This window comes from Suricata suricatta, chromosome 11 (genome assembly GCF_006229205.1).
Source record: "Suricata suricatta isolate VVHF042 chromosome 11, meerkat_22Aug2017_6uvM2_HiC, whole genome shotgun sequence".
Classification (NCBI taxonomy): Eukaryota; Metazoa; Chordata; class Mammalia; order Carnivora; family Herpestidae; genus Suricata; species Suricata suricatta.
In genome coordinates, this window is record NC_043710.1 from 35,082,175 (window position 1) to 35,095,348 (window position 13,174).

The following is a 13,174-nucleotide window of genomic DNA, read 5'->3' on the forward strand; positions in this document are numbered from 1 at the left end:
GATCTGACCTGAGCCGAAGTTGGAGGCTTAACCAACTGAGCCACCCAGGCACCCCAAGAAACACTTTTTATAGAAACACAGTTTTGTGTGTGTGCGTGTGCACATGAGTTTCACACGTCTGTGTTCAGGCTTTAGTTTCGTAATATATCCGCACTTCTAAGCCTTCTCACCACTGAAGCAGCTGCTCTCACTGCTGTGTTAGTACCTTCTTGGCACTTTCCTCTACATGTTAAAGCCCGCTTATTATGGAAACCATGAATCTCTGCCTCAGGGCTTGCAGTAGGATCATTCTTGACCAGAAGAGGGCAAACCAGAAATGTCTGTTTAAGTAGTCCTCAACCACTGATTAGCAAAAATTTGATGGAAATCTTCCCCAGCTTCCTGATCCGTTGGCTGGAATAACTCCCCATTATGCTCTAGCCTCTCTCCCAGAGGTTTCTGGAGGAATTGGGCACCAGATGCCTGTAAACAAAGTAACTTGTTAGATGATGTATTCTCTATTGACTTTCTTTCTTTCTTGTCTATTCCAGCCCCCTGCTGTGTCTCCTGTCCACTTTCCCTGAAAATCTGCATCTGGAGAAACACACATAAAGGCTCCATCTTCACTGTTACACTTGTCCACACCACCGTTATTTCTGATCGGGATTTTTAAAGTAACTTCTGTGATTTATGTCTTGCTTTCATCTTTGCAGCTCTTGCAAAGTATTCTCACTTCACCAGCTAGTGTTTTCTACAAACTGTTCAAATTGTGTCACTTCTCTAACTGAAATCTTTGTTAAATCCCCTCATTTTTTGAGGCACCTGGGTGGCTCAGTTGGTTAAGCATCCGACTTCAGTTCAGGTCATGATCTCCCGGTTCGTGAGTTCCCCAGCTCGGCCTCTGTGCTAAAAGCTTGGAGCCTGGAGCCTGCTTCGGATTCTGTGTCTCCCTTGCTCTCTGCCCCTCCCCTGCTCACACTTGGCGTCTCTCTCTGTCTCTCAAAAACTGAATAAACATTAAAAACATTTTTTAAAAAACCCCTCATTAATTAACATTAAAGGACTTGGAAGGCCTTGCATGATCTGACTCCAGGCTCCTTCACTGACCTCTCCTTCTCCTTCTCCTCTCTCTTTGGCTCACTCTGCTCTTGCCAGACTACATTCCTTGCTATTTTTCAACACAGTAGACCCAATATTCTCCCAATTCCATCAGCCAGAGATTTGGTACATTCTATTACTATGGCCTGGAATATTTTCCCCATTTATAGCTGAATCACTCTTCCCCTTATGTGTCAGGTGTTATGCAAATAGTACCTTCCCAGTGAGGATACCCCCATAATAATTAAATATTCTCCATTATGGTTGTCACCTTCCAGCCTCCTTCAAAATATATACCTCTAGCTCGGAATTCTAATTCCAAACTTATGTATCCACCTGCTCTAATACTCCCCTGGGGGTCTAGACATTTCAACTTAACATGTCCCAAACTGAACTCCCAAACCTGATTCTCTCATTCAGCTGATGGCCACCCTATACTTAACATTTTCTCAATTGTTCAGGCCAAAAATCTCACAGTCAACCTTACTTTCTTCTTTTATTAAATCCCAGGTCCAGTAGATCAAAAATTCTATTGGCTCAGTATTAAAATGCATTCATAAATCCACGACTTATCAGCACACCCAATGTTACCAGCAGCTGAAGCCACCATCACCTCTCCTCTGGATTATCCAGCAACCTCTCTTTGGCTTCATTGCTTCTGTGGTCAAAATAGAGCAGCCAGAGTGATGATTTTAAGACATACATCAGACTGTTTTATTCCCTGTTCAGAAATTTTAGGGTTTGTCAGTTTTACTCAGATTATACACCAAAGCCCTTGCAATGGCCCAAAAAAGCCTTATAGGGCTGCATTCGCCACTATCCTCAACATCTTAGCAGTTTTGGTCTAGCTTCTCTCACCTCTTAAAGTACTCTACCATAAGATCGTTGGCAAAATCCCTCACCTTCTTCAAGTAGTATCTACCTGGATTACCGTATTTATTGCTGCAAATTACTCAGCAATACCAGCTTCCTCAGGTCCTCCTCACCATGTAATTTGTTTGTTTGTTTCATTTTTAAAAGTTTCTTTATTTTTGAGAGAGAGGCAGACAGAGCACGAGCATGAGAGGGGCAGAGAGACAGAGAGACACACAGAATCTAAAGCAGGCTCCAGGCTCTGAGCTGACAGCACAGAGCTCAGTGCAGAGCTGGAACTCACAAACTGCAAGATCATGACCTAATCCAAAGGCGCTTAACCAACTGAGCCACCCAGGTGCCCCTGTTTATTGTTTTTATATGACTTATCATCTTTTAGCCATGACTATAATTTTATTTTTAACTTTCTGATTTTTTTGTTTTTTTTAACTTTTTGAAATTTCTACCTCTTCTCAACAAAATACAAAATCTTCATGAAATTTGGAATTTTATTTCACTCTTCAAAACATTCCAAGTATCTAGTAGAATAGAGATGAGAGTAGTGTATGAAAATAGTCAGCAAGATATACTGAATAATTAAACTACGTTTTGTGTGTTCACATTATTTAGGATATGTCACATTACATAATATACATCATATAGTCTATGTGAATGCTATCATTGGTAAGACTATATGCACATTCTATAAACCCAGAAAACTAGATAAAGATAAAGATTGTTGTCTGTTTTGTTCCCTGCTGTATCCAGTTCCTACAACAATCTCAGACACAGAGTAGTCATTCAATTAATTACTATTTAATAAATGAATGAATGACAAAATCATCCATTATAAAATATTAGGAGTTTGCAACTCATCTGAGGTTTATAGCTTAGACATTAAAAATGTAGGGTCCTTGACTTTAGCACAGTGAATGAGACATTTATCTATATGTTGTCAAACAATAGATAAAATCAACATAGCACTTAGTGAATGTTTATGATTTAGTTGGAAGAGTAAAAATCAAGAATAACAAGCTATAAATTTTATTTCTTCACATTCACATCCTTTCACACTCTACTCCATCAACTTTAATAGCCACAAGAAACGGGAAAGGGACGAGAAAATCAAAGATATAAAATATATTTTGCTACACACAGGTGGGGAATTGGTATGAGATTCCAGGAGCCAAGTCTGCAATAAACAGGGTGAAATATATATTCATTACATGCTGGATCTCTGATAGAATCTAGTATATACCAAAGAAGCCTATGAATGAGGTACAGAGTCATTGTGATATCCTCTGTCAACAATAAGAAATAAGTAAACAAAAATTTAGAAATGAGAAAAGAACATTTCTGGAAAAAGAGAAAAAGGATGTAATATATAACATTCAATTATCTTTCTCTCTCTCACTCTCCATCATTCTGGATCTCTGTCTCTCTCTGTCTCTCTCTCTCTCTCTCTCTCTCTCTCGATCTTTATCTCTCTCTGTCTCTGTCTCTCTGTCTCTGTATCTCTCTCTCTCTCTCACATACACACACGAACACACACACACACACACACACACACACACGCACGCACACACACACACACAATCTTGCTCCAAACTCTTAGATTGGAATTTCTGTATTCCGAAGTAAGATGATTATAGTGGGGGTAGATAGGAAACTTTCAGTTTCTATTTTGGCTTATTTATGATCATATTTCATTCTACAGTGAAAAATAACAGGGGCTGTAGGTCTGCAATTTTAATCATCAGTGTGATGCTGGGAAAGATTTTTGGCTATTAGATTTCTACTTTTGTGCCACTGATCCAAGGCTGATGCTTGTCCACATTAATTTCTCCCAAAGATTCTAATATGTTAAAATTGTAGAAATTTTCAAAGCTCAGTCATCATCTATGCAGATAGCTGCTTTTTGGACTATACTGGGGTTTGTGAGATTTCCGTGATAATTGATACTTTGCCCACTTTTCACTTTGTCACTAAGCATCACCCTTACAGGGAAATTTCTAATATTTCCAAAGCAATGGAAGGAGCAAAACTTTCTTAGAGCCATAGAAAACAAAGCAGACAATGGTTCTGTGCTAGTTGAATTTACTTATTAGTTGTTGAAGACAGGCAGTAAATGGCAAATGTATAAGCATATTGTATAGTGGAAGGTGATAGGTGCTACTAAATAATAAAGAAATAAGAAGGATGCCTGGTGGCTCAGTCGGTTAAGTGTCTGACTTCAGCTCAGGTCATGATCTCATGGTTCATGAGTCTGAGCCCTGCATCAGACTCTGTGCTGGCAGCACTGAGCCGGCTTTGAATTCTCTGTCTCCCTTTCTCTCTGCCTCTACCCCACATACACTCTGTTTCTCTCAAAATTAAATAAATAAACATTTAGAAAAAGAGAGAAGAGGTAACAGACATGTATCGGGTAGCTGGTAGAATTTCGCAGGATTAAATTGCACAGTTAGTTACATCAGGTTCTCAGGAAACTGATCCACAGGTCAAAATAAGGGTACCAATGACTTCGTACAAGTGCTCTCAAAAGAAAATGGTAATAGATTGGGACATGGAGGAGGAGGATGAAAAAGAAAACAAAGATTCACTTTCAAGCAAATTATTGGACTTAGTCTGATACTGCAGAGGATCTCCGGATTGTAGATCAGTTTCTGTCTCAACAAGCGATAAGAGGGCTGGACTATTTTTACCTCCACATCAGGCTGAGGGCTACCTGGTGGGACTGAGGTGGAATGTAAGCTCCCAGGCACTCCTGGGTCTCTGCAAATTGCAAAGCAGCTCCAGTGGCACAAGAACAATCTTTCATAGAGTGCCATGGTTACAGGTGTTAGAAGGAAAGCTAGGGAAATGGCATAAGGAAATGGAAAACATGAACATTAGAGGATTGAATAATGGTGTCTGCTACAATAGTCACGGTAGGTTTCTTTGACAGGGTAGATTTGCACAAAGACTTGAGAGTTGATGGACGTAGCCAAGCACAAGTCTAAGAGGAGAGCACTTCATCAAGTAAGGAGAGCTAAAGCAAAGGCCTATCATAATTTAAATGAGTCCACAAATTCTTTGGCACTTCCTTCAACAATTGGATCTAAGTTCCCTTTTTTTTTTTAGTGTGGCCCAAACTTTGTAGTTTGCTTCCAATAAATCCGATAAAACAAAAGTGATGGTATGCAATATCTGAAACTAGTTAACAAAACAAATTGAAGCTCTGTCTTGATCTCCTCCTGGATCGCTCATTCTGAGTGAAGTCACCTGCCATATTGTGAGGACAGATCAAATAGCCGTAGGAAGAAGGCCTCTGGTGAACGAGTTAGGCCTCCTGTCTGTAGCCATGTGAATGCACCATTGTAAAGCGGATTGTGGGAGCCTTGTCAGCCTTTCAGATGACTACATCTCTGGCCAACATCTTGACTGCAAGATCACGGGACACCCTGACTAGAGCCACCTATTTAACCTACCCATAAATTCCTGATTCACAAAATCCAAGATCACGTGAATTTGTTATTTGAAGTCACAGAGTTTTGGGGTAATTTGTTTACAGCAATAGATAATTCAGACACTAAGTGGAAGACATACCTAGCTGGTTCAAGACCCATCAAGACAGGTAGTTTGATATATTAAAGGCTAATTTAGTAGCAGGAAGACAGTTATAATGCCAGCTTGTTCTCAATAAGCTATATGATTTATAGTAGATTTTTTAAAACTTAATTGCATATTCAAAGTCAATTTTTCTATATAAGTAGCATAGTCATAGCTTCTGGGAGACCTGGATGTATTTGGGGAACCATTATCCAGCCTACCATGTTTGTTAATGCTCATTTGCACAAGACAGGACTTGCAAAATTACAGTATGTGAAAGCTATTTTCTTCAAAGCAAACAAAGCAATTGAGTTTCTTTTGCTATATATTTTTTTCTATGCAGCCTCTTGAAAACATATGGTAGCAAGGTTCACTAAGATCCGATTAGAATCAACAGGCCTCAGTAGGCATGTCTCTAATTTTCTTAGGGAAAGAGTAGCAAAAACCCCAATAGTGAGGATTGAATGCTTAAGCTTTTTGAGTTTTGTTTTTATGTTTTTACTTTGCCTCTGTTGACCAAAATAACTATTTCAAAGGCTGCCAGTCAGAAGATGGAATGCAATTATAGAAATCCATCCATTATTTAGATTGGAAAAATGTCCAACAGATTCATCATATGTAGAGCAGGTGTGGAGGGTCCAAAATGAGGCCAGGCTAAGTTGTGGCCCTGAGATGCAGGAGATGGCCACGGACACGGTGTGGCTGTTTTCTGGTGTTAGAGCAAAGGTTCTGAAAGAGGACAAAGAGTGGAAAAGAGAATTTTGGGAGAATATAGGGAAGAGGAATATATGTATTTGAAAAGTCACATATAATGTTATAATACCATTTTATATCTGAGAAGCAAAAGATAGTATCATTGTTCTCATAACACAAAGCAGAGAAATTTTCATGAATTGAGACTTAGGGGTTAAAAATAGTAGGGAAACATGGCTTTAGGGAATGTGCATGCTTAGTCTATTAAACACACAAATAGATCATTTGATGAAAATCTCCAACATTCGATTTTATTTTCTTCTTTTAACTCTTCAGTATATTAGGAAAAGTTATAATGCATCATTTAACTACAGCAATGCTCCAGAGTCTCTATGCGACATGCAGCAAGATAGAATGTTTTTATGTCAGAGAAAAACGTGAAGATGGAAGAAAAGGCATGACCGTGTTTTCAAAATTCTCATGTACGAAACCTGTACACCATGCAGTTAGCACTTAGCATAGAGAAAGACTGTTGATTATATGACTGTAATCAATTAAAGGGACTAGAAGAGCAATTGTTAATGCATGCTTAGAATATGTCTTTAAGGCAGGTTTATTAAGGTATAATTTACAGAGACAAAATTTAGTTCTTTAAGGAACGTAGTTCTATGAATTTTGCCAAATGTATACAGTCAAATAAACACTACTACATAAAAGATACAGAATTATTTCCATCACCTCCAGGAGTTCACTCCTGCTGCTTTGTAACCAATCCATCTCTTCTTCCTGCATTCCAGGAAACAGTCTGTTTTCTCTTTCCAAACATGTCTGCCTTCTCCAGAAAGCTGCATACATGAAATCATGCCGTAGACAAATTCTAAGTCTAGCTTCTTTACCTAACATAATGCTTTTGACGGGAAATGCACACCATTGCTTGTAGTTTATCATTTTTACTGTTGAGTACTCTAATGTATGGAGGCACCTCAATAAGTTTAAATAAACTCAAAGCATTCATATACAGCTTTATTTTAAAATGACATGAAATAAACTCTGTACACTTAATAAATACAATTAGGCTGTTTGATAATTGTATATGCCTATATGTACATCAGAAACTGAGTTATGAACATACAGATGATCCTAAAATTTTCTGTATGCTCCTTTTTAATCCCTATCTCCTGCCCCTGCCCCATTTTCATGCAACAGCTATCTGCTTTCTCTTAGTATGGAGAAGCTTGCATTTTCAAGAATTTTCTACAAATGAAATTACACAAAATATATATTTTTCTTTTAACTGGCATACTTCACTCAGCTTAATTATTTTTAGATTCATCTATGTTATTCCATACATAGTCACTCTATTTTATTGCATAGTAGAATTGTAGAGATCTCCTACAATTTGTTTTTATCCATTTACCTGTTGATGCATATTTAGGATATTTCCAATTTTGGGCCATTACACAGGAAGACACTATGAACTTTCATGTATGTGTACATGTGTGGACATTCTCTTTCATTTGGGGGATAAACATATAAGAGTAGCTTGATAGGATATTTAACTTATATGATATCATGAATATTTAACTTTAAAAAAAAACACACCAAACTGTTTTCCAAAGTGGTAGTATCATTTTACATATCATCCACTAGTGCTTAAGAACTCTAGATGTTCCACATCTTTGCTGAAACTAGATACGGTAAGTCTTTTAAATTTTATCCATACTTACAAGTATTTAGAAATGTCGCATTGTGGTTTTAGTTTGCATTACCCTAACACCTTTCTAATATGCTTAATTATCATTCCAGTGATTTCTTTAAGTGTCTATCCAAATGTTTTGCTCATTTTTTACTGGATTGGTGTGCGGTGGTTATTTTACCTTTACAATTGAGATTTAAGAGTTATCTATATATTTTGGATAAAAGTTCTTTATCAGATATATGGTTTTCAAATATTTTCTCCAAGCCTGGACTTAGTTTTTCATTCTTTTAATAGAGTCTTTCAAAAAACAAAATTTCTTAATTTTGATGAAGTCAAATTTCTTTTTAAAAAAAATTTATGGACTGTGCTTTTTGGTGTTGCATTTAAGAAATATTTGCTTAAAACAGTGACAGAAAGATCTTTTCTCATATTTTATTTTTACATTTAAGTCTGTGATCCATTTTGTGTTAATATCTGCACATGGGCCAAGTTATGTATGAGTCAATGTTGTGTTGTGTTTTGTTGTTGTTGTTTTTTCCATGTAGGTATCCAGTTTTTGCCCCATCATTTTTTGAGAGACTTTGTTCTCACATCCTAGGATAAACTCTACTTGATTATGATGTATTATCATTTTTATATATTGCTGGATTTCATTGGCTAAATTTATTATTCAGAATTTTTCTATCCATATTAATTAGGGGTATTGGTCTGCAGTTTCCTTTTGATATTAGAGTAATTTCTGCTTAACAGATTAGTTGAAATATGTTTACTCCTGGTTTTGATATAAGAATAATTCTTGCTTCATAGATAAGTGGAAATATATTTACTATTCTATTTTTCTGAAAAACTTTGTATACAGTTGGTATTCTGTCTTCATTAAATGTTTGACAGAATTTTCAGTGATTTTTATCTACCTTTAAAATTGTATTTGTTGGAAGGTTTTTTATTAGACTTTTTAAAAATGTTTATTTATTTTTGAGAGGTGAGAGAGTGAGAGTGGGAAAGGGGCAGAGAGAGGGAGACAGAGCGTCTGAAACATGCTCTGCTATTAGCTCAGAGCCCAATGCGGGGATCAAACTCACAACCATGAGATCATCAACAAAATATAGAGTTAATCACATTATCTTTTCTTTTTTAAGAGTATTTTCATCTTTCAAATAATCACTCCATTTTGTTTATGTTGATCAATCTATTGGTATGAAACTATTCATGATATTCCTTGACAATCCAGCATATATCTAAAATCTTAGGGCACCTGGGTGACTCAGTTAGTTGGGTGTCTGACCTCGGCTCACGTCATGGTCTTATGGTCTGTTAGTTCAAACCCCTCATCAGGCTCTGTGTTGACAGCTCAGAGTCTGAGCCTGCTTTGATTTCTGTCTCCCTCTCTCTCTCTGCCCCCCCTCTGATCATGCTTAGCCTCTCTCTCTCTCTCTCTCAAAAATAATTAAACATTTAAAAACTAAGAATAAATAAATAAAATCTGTAACAATATCCCTTCTTTTATTCCTGTTATTGGTGACTTACATACTCTCCCAAACTTACACATACCAATACTTAGGTCATTCATTTTCAGTGGGGTGCACAATTGCTACCAAGATCTTGAAAAAGTGGTTCTTACCAGGACAAGAGAAAAGTTAAAAGAAAAAAATCTTACTCTTTTTATCTACAAATCACAGATATATATACAGTATAGAATAGATATGTACCATATCTGTAATATTAAAATTTCAATAGAGGAAATTAGGCAACTATTGGAGAAAGAAATACCTTAAAAATCCCCTTTAGGGCTAAAAAATAGTGAAAATTTGAGAAACATTGACTTAGAAGTTTAGTAATTTTACTGGTCTAAAGAATTGACTTTTGGTTTTACTTTTTTTTCTCTTTTTCTATTTCACTAGTTTCTACTCTAATCCTTGTCTCCTTTTTTTTCCAGTAAATATTTGGTGTCATCTATTTTTTACCTGGTTCTTAAATGGAAGTTGAGTTCACAGATTTGAAAACATTTCTTTTCATATATATTAGCTACTCTAATCTCCCTTTAAACACTTCTTTAGCTGCATCTCACACATTTTGATATGTTGGCCTATCACTCACATTCAGTACACATATGATCTGTTTTCTGTTTTGCCTTTTGACCTTTTAAAAATGTATTTAATAGTTTTTAAAAATTAATTTATTCAAGTAATCTCTACACACAGGGTGGGGCTGGAATTCATTCCCAGAAATCAAGAGTCACATGCTTTTCTGACTGAGCCAGTTAGGACCCTCATTTTTAAAACTATAATGTGTTTATTTTTTATATAGTACCTCTACATCTATCACAGGGCTTAACTCTTGTCCTGGAAATCAAGAACCATGTGATCTTCCAACTGAGCAAGCCAGATGCCTCTGACCGATGAGTTATTTAGATGTTTCTCTTTAATTTTCAAATATTTGGGAGTTTTCCCAAGTTCATTTCTCTTATTCTTTCTAGAGAAAACACACTTTGCCTGACTCAAATCATTTAAATATGTCAATACTTGCTTGTGAAGAACTGATCTATTTTCATAAATTTTCTCTATATACTTGAAGAAAATATGTATTCTGCTATTCATAAGTGGAGTGGTCTTGATATGTGGGTGTATACATCCAGTATTTTGTAAAGGTAGTTCGCAGAGTTCAAGTTTTCCTTATTCTTTCTGCTGTTCTGTATACATTCTATCATACTGAAACACTGATACGGAAATTTCTGACTGAAATAATGGTCTTGTATACTTCTCTGTGTGATTTTATCAGTTTTTACTTCATGTGTTCTGAAGATGAACTATTACATACAGAACCATTTGGGACTATTAAATTTTCTTAATGATTTAAAACTACTATCATTATAAAATGATCTTCTGTATCCCTGGTAGTATTTATTGCCTGAAATAGACTTTTCCTGGTATCAATATAGTCACCCCAGGTTTTTTTGTGCCTTAATACTAGCATAGTATATCTTTACATTCTTTTGCTTTCAACATGATGATGTCTTCATATTTAAAGTGGATTTCTTGTTGTTAGTGGATAGCTGTGCCTTTTTTTCCTTAATAAAATAAAAGAGACAGGAGTCTTTGATGAGAAGTCTAGTATAATATATATCCTTTAGTTATCTGCATAATGCAATTTTGGAGCAAATATGGGATAATTTAATGGGACAGTCCTAGAAGTAGCAAACATCACCTTTGTCTAACTTATGGTAGCTTATAGTCAACCACATAACCACATCTAACTGTCAAAGAGGCTGGGAAATGTAGCTTTGCTATGTTTCCAGGGAAAGGACATAATACATTTGGTGAAAACATAACCTCTGTCACCTTATATCTTTTGGATGACCAAACCTTCACATTATCCTCTTTCAGTATATAAAAATATCATATTTACCCTTTCCCAAGGGGACAGCACAAATAACTGCTTTGAACTCAAAAGTCCAAGATCTCCAGATGATGTGGAATCTTCCCATCTGGTAGCTTCATTATCTGGCAGTTTATTATATAAAAAGGTAACTTATTTATCATCTGTACACACAAGTACACTCCATATGTGGTGGTGGACCTGAGATGGTAGCTCCACCATGAGATCGTATTAATAATTCTTCCCATTCAAAAAAAGAGAAGAATGGAAAACATACAGTGTTTACTGGCTCATAGCAATATGGCCAAGCAAAGATTTTGAAACTCATTTTTTGTGGACAGAGGGCCTTTAAAATTAGACCTTCAAGTTACGTGAATTTTCTTGTCCATCATTTGCTATGGCCCCTGGGTCTCCCTTCTTTGCAAGAGGTTTTCGACTCTCCACTGTCATTCCTTTTGCTGATGTTCCATCTGCTCTAGCTCAGAGTCAGTGGTGGAGAAGACTAAACAGAGAAGTAAATTACAAGCAGCTGGTTCATTAAGGGTCACTGCGGTAGCATAACGTCGATTACTTGAATTGGAAAACTGGAATTGTGCTGTATATCCAGCCCCCAGTTTTGGGCTTGTAGGACTCAAATGCTTGAGGTTTCATGAGATAAAAAGTATTTTTGAAAATAGTGTATCAAATTGATAGTTTTATGACACCAAGCCTTTGCTTTCATGTTCAAAGTGAGCTTAATTCTTTGGTTTACTTTATTTTGAAGACGCAAGGTAACACCACAAAAAAGCCTCACATAATAATCATCCTGAAGCACTCATGGAAAAATGAAGAATACTTAGAATTCTACAATTTCAGCTTTGGACCAAGGGCAAGACTCTGTCTTTGAATTAGAACCATATACATTTTGTAGCTTCAATCTAACACACACACAAAAACACTGCTCTTGTCAGTTTTGGAGTTTTATTTTAGAATCTGGTACATAAGCTCTTGAATATAAGAACTTAAAAAGGACATTAAAGATTTTAATTTTCCAATCTCCTTGTTTTATGTACAAAGATAATTAATTTCAGAGAGATTAAGTGATTTTCTCAGGGTCTTATAATTAATTAATGGTAGAATTTCCAATTTTAAAGCTCTTTCCAGTAAAATGATTATCCAACACATTTCTATTGCCTGTCTCTTTTATGTTAGATTATGTCCCCCTTCCAGACTTTTCTGTCACAAAAAAGGAATTGCTTTTCTCAGTCAGGCATCATCCTTTCTCATCAAATTAGGAAGAACATAGTTTTAATACCAGGTAGTGGCACAGCTCTGGAAACTCATTATTGCTGTCTTTGTCCTGAATTTTCACATAGAGAAGAGCTGCCATGATTTGACAGCTGACAAAATGCTTTACTTTTTAAGATAGATTTGGATGGCATGCAGATTGTCAACATTTTTGTGCAGATAATTTTTTAAACTATGCAGGTAATAAGAAGTTATTCCGTGTATTGTTCACATTATTGTATGTGTGGTCAAACACAAAACCTTGATCTTGCTGCTTAAAGTGTTTTGTATGCATGCCTAAGTAACATAGCTTGTTTCTAGTGGGAGAAAGTCAGGGACTGACTTCTTTGTCTGATTTTATCTTGTTCTTGGATTCTGTACTTGGCTGTACTAACACCTAATGGCAGATCTGAATTCATCCAATTATTTAAAAATGTGTCCAGTAACAAGAAAAAGATCATACACACGAAACGGCAGCATTGTTGTTCATTCTTAATCGATTTTCCATGTAAACAAAACTATATTCTAGGAATTGTGCTAACCAAATTCTGAGAACCGTTAAAAGCTGTGAATAAAAATATGAACATAGGGATACCTGACTGACTCAGTAGGAGGAGCATGTGA

The 13,174-nt window shown here is 36.2% G+C and overlaps 1 pseudogene; it reads right to left on the bottom strand.

Moving 5' to 3' along the window:
* The window catches only part of LOC115272493, a 75,708-nt pseudogene extending 63,974 nt beyond the window's left edge, over positions 1–11,734 (bottom strand).
* Between the last annotated feature and the right edge of the window lie 1,440 nt (positions 11,735–13,174).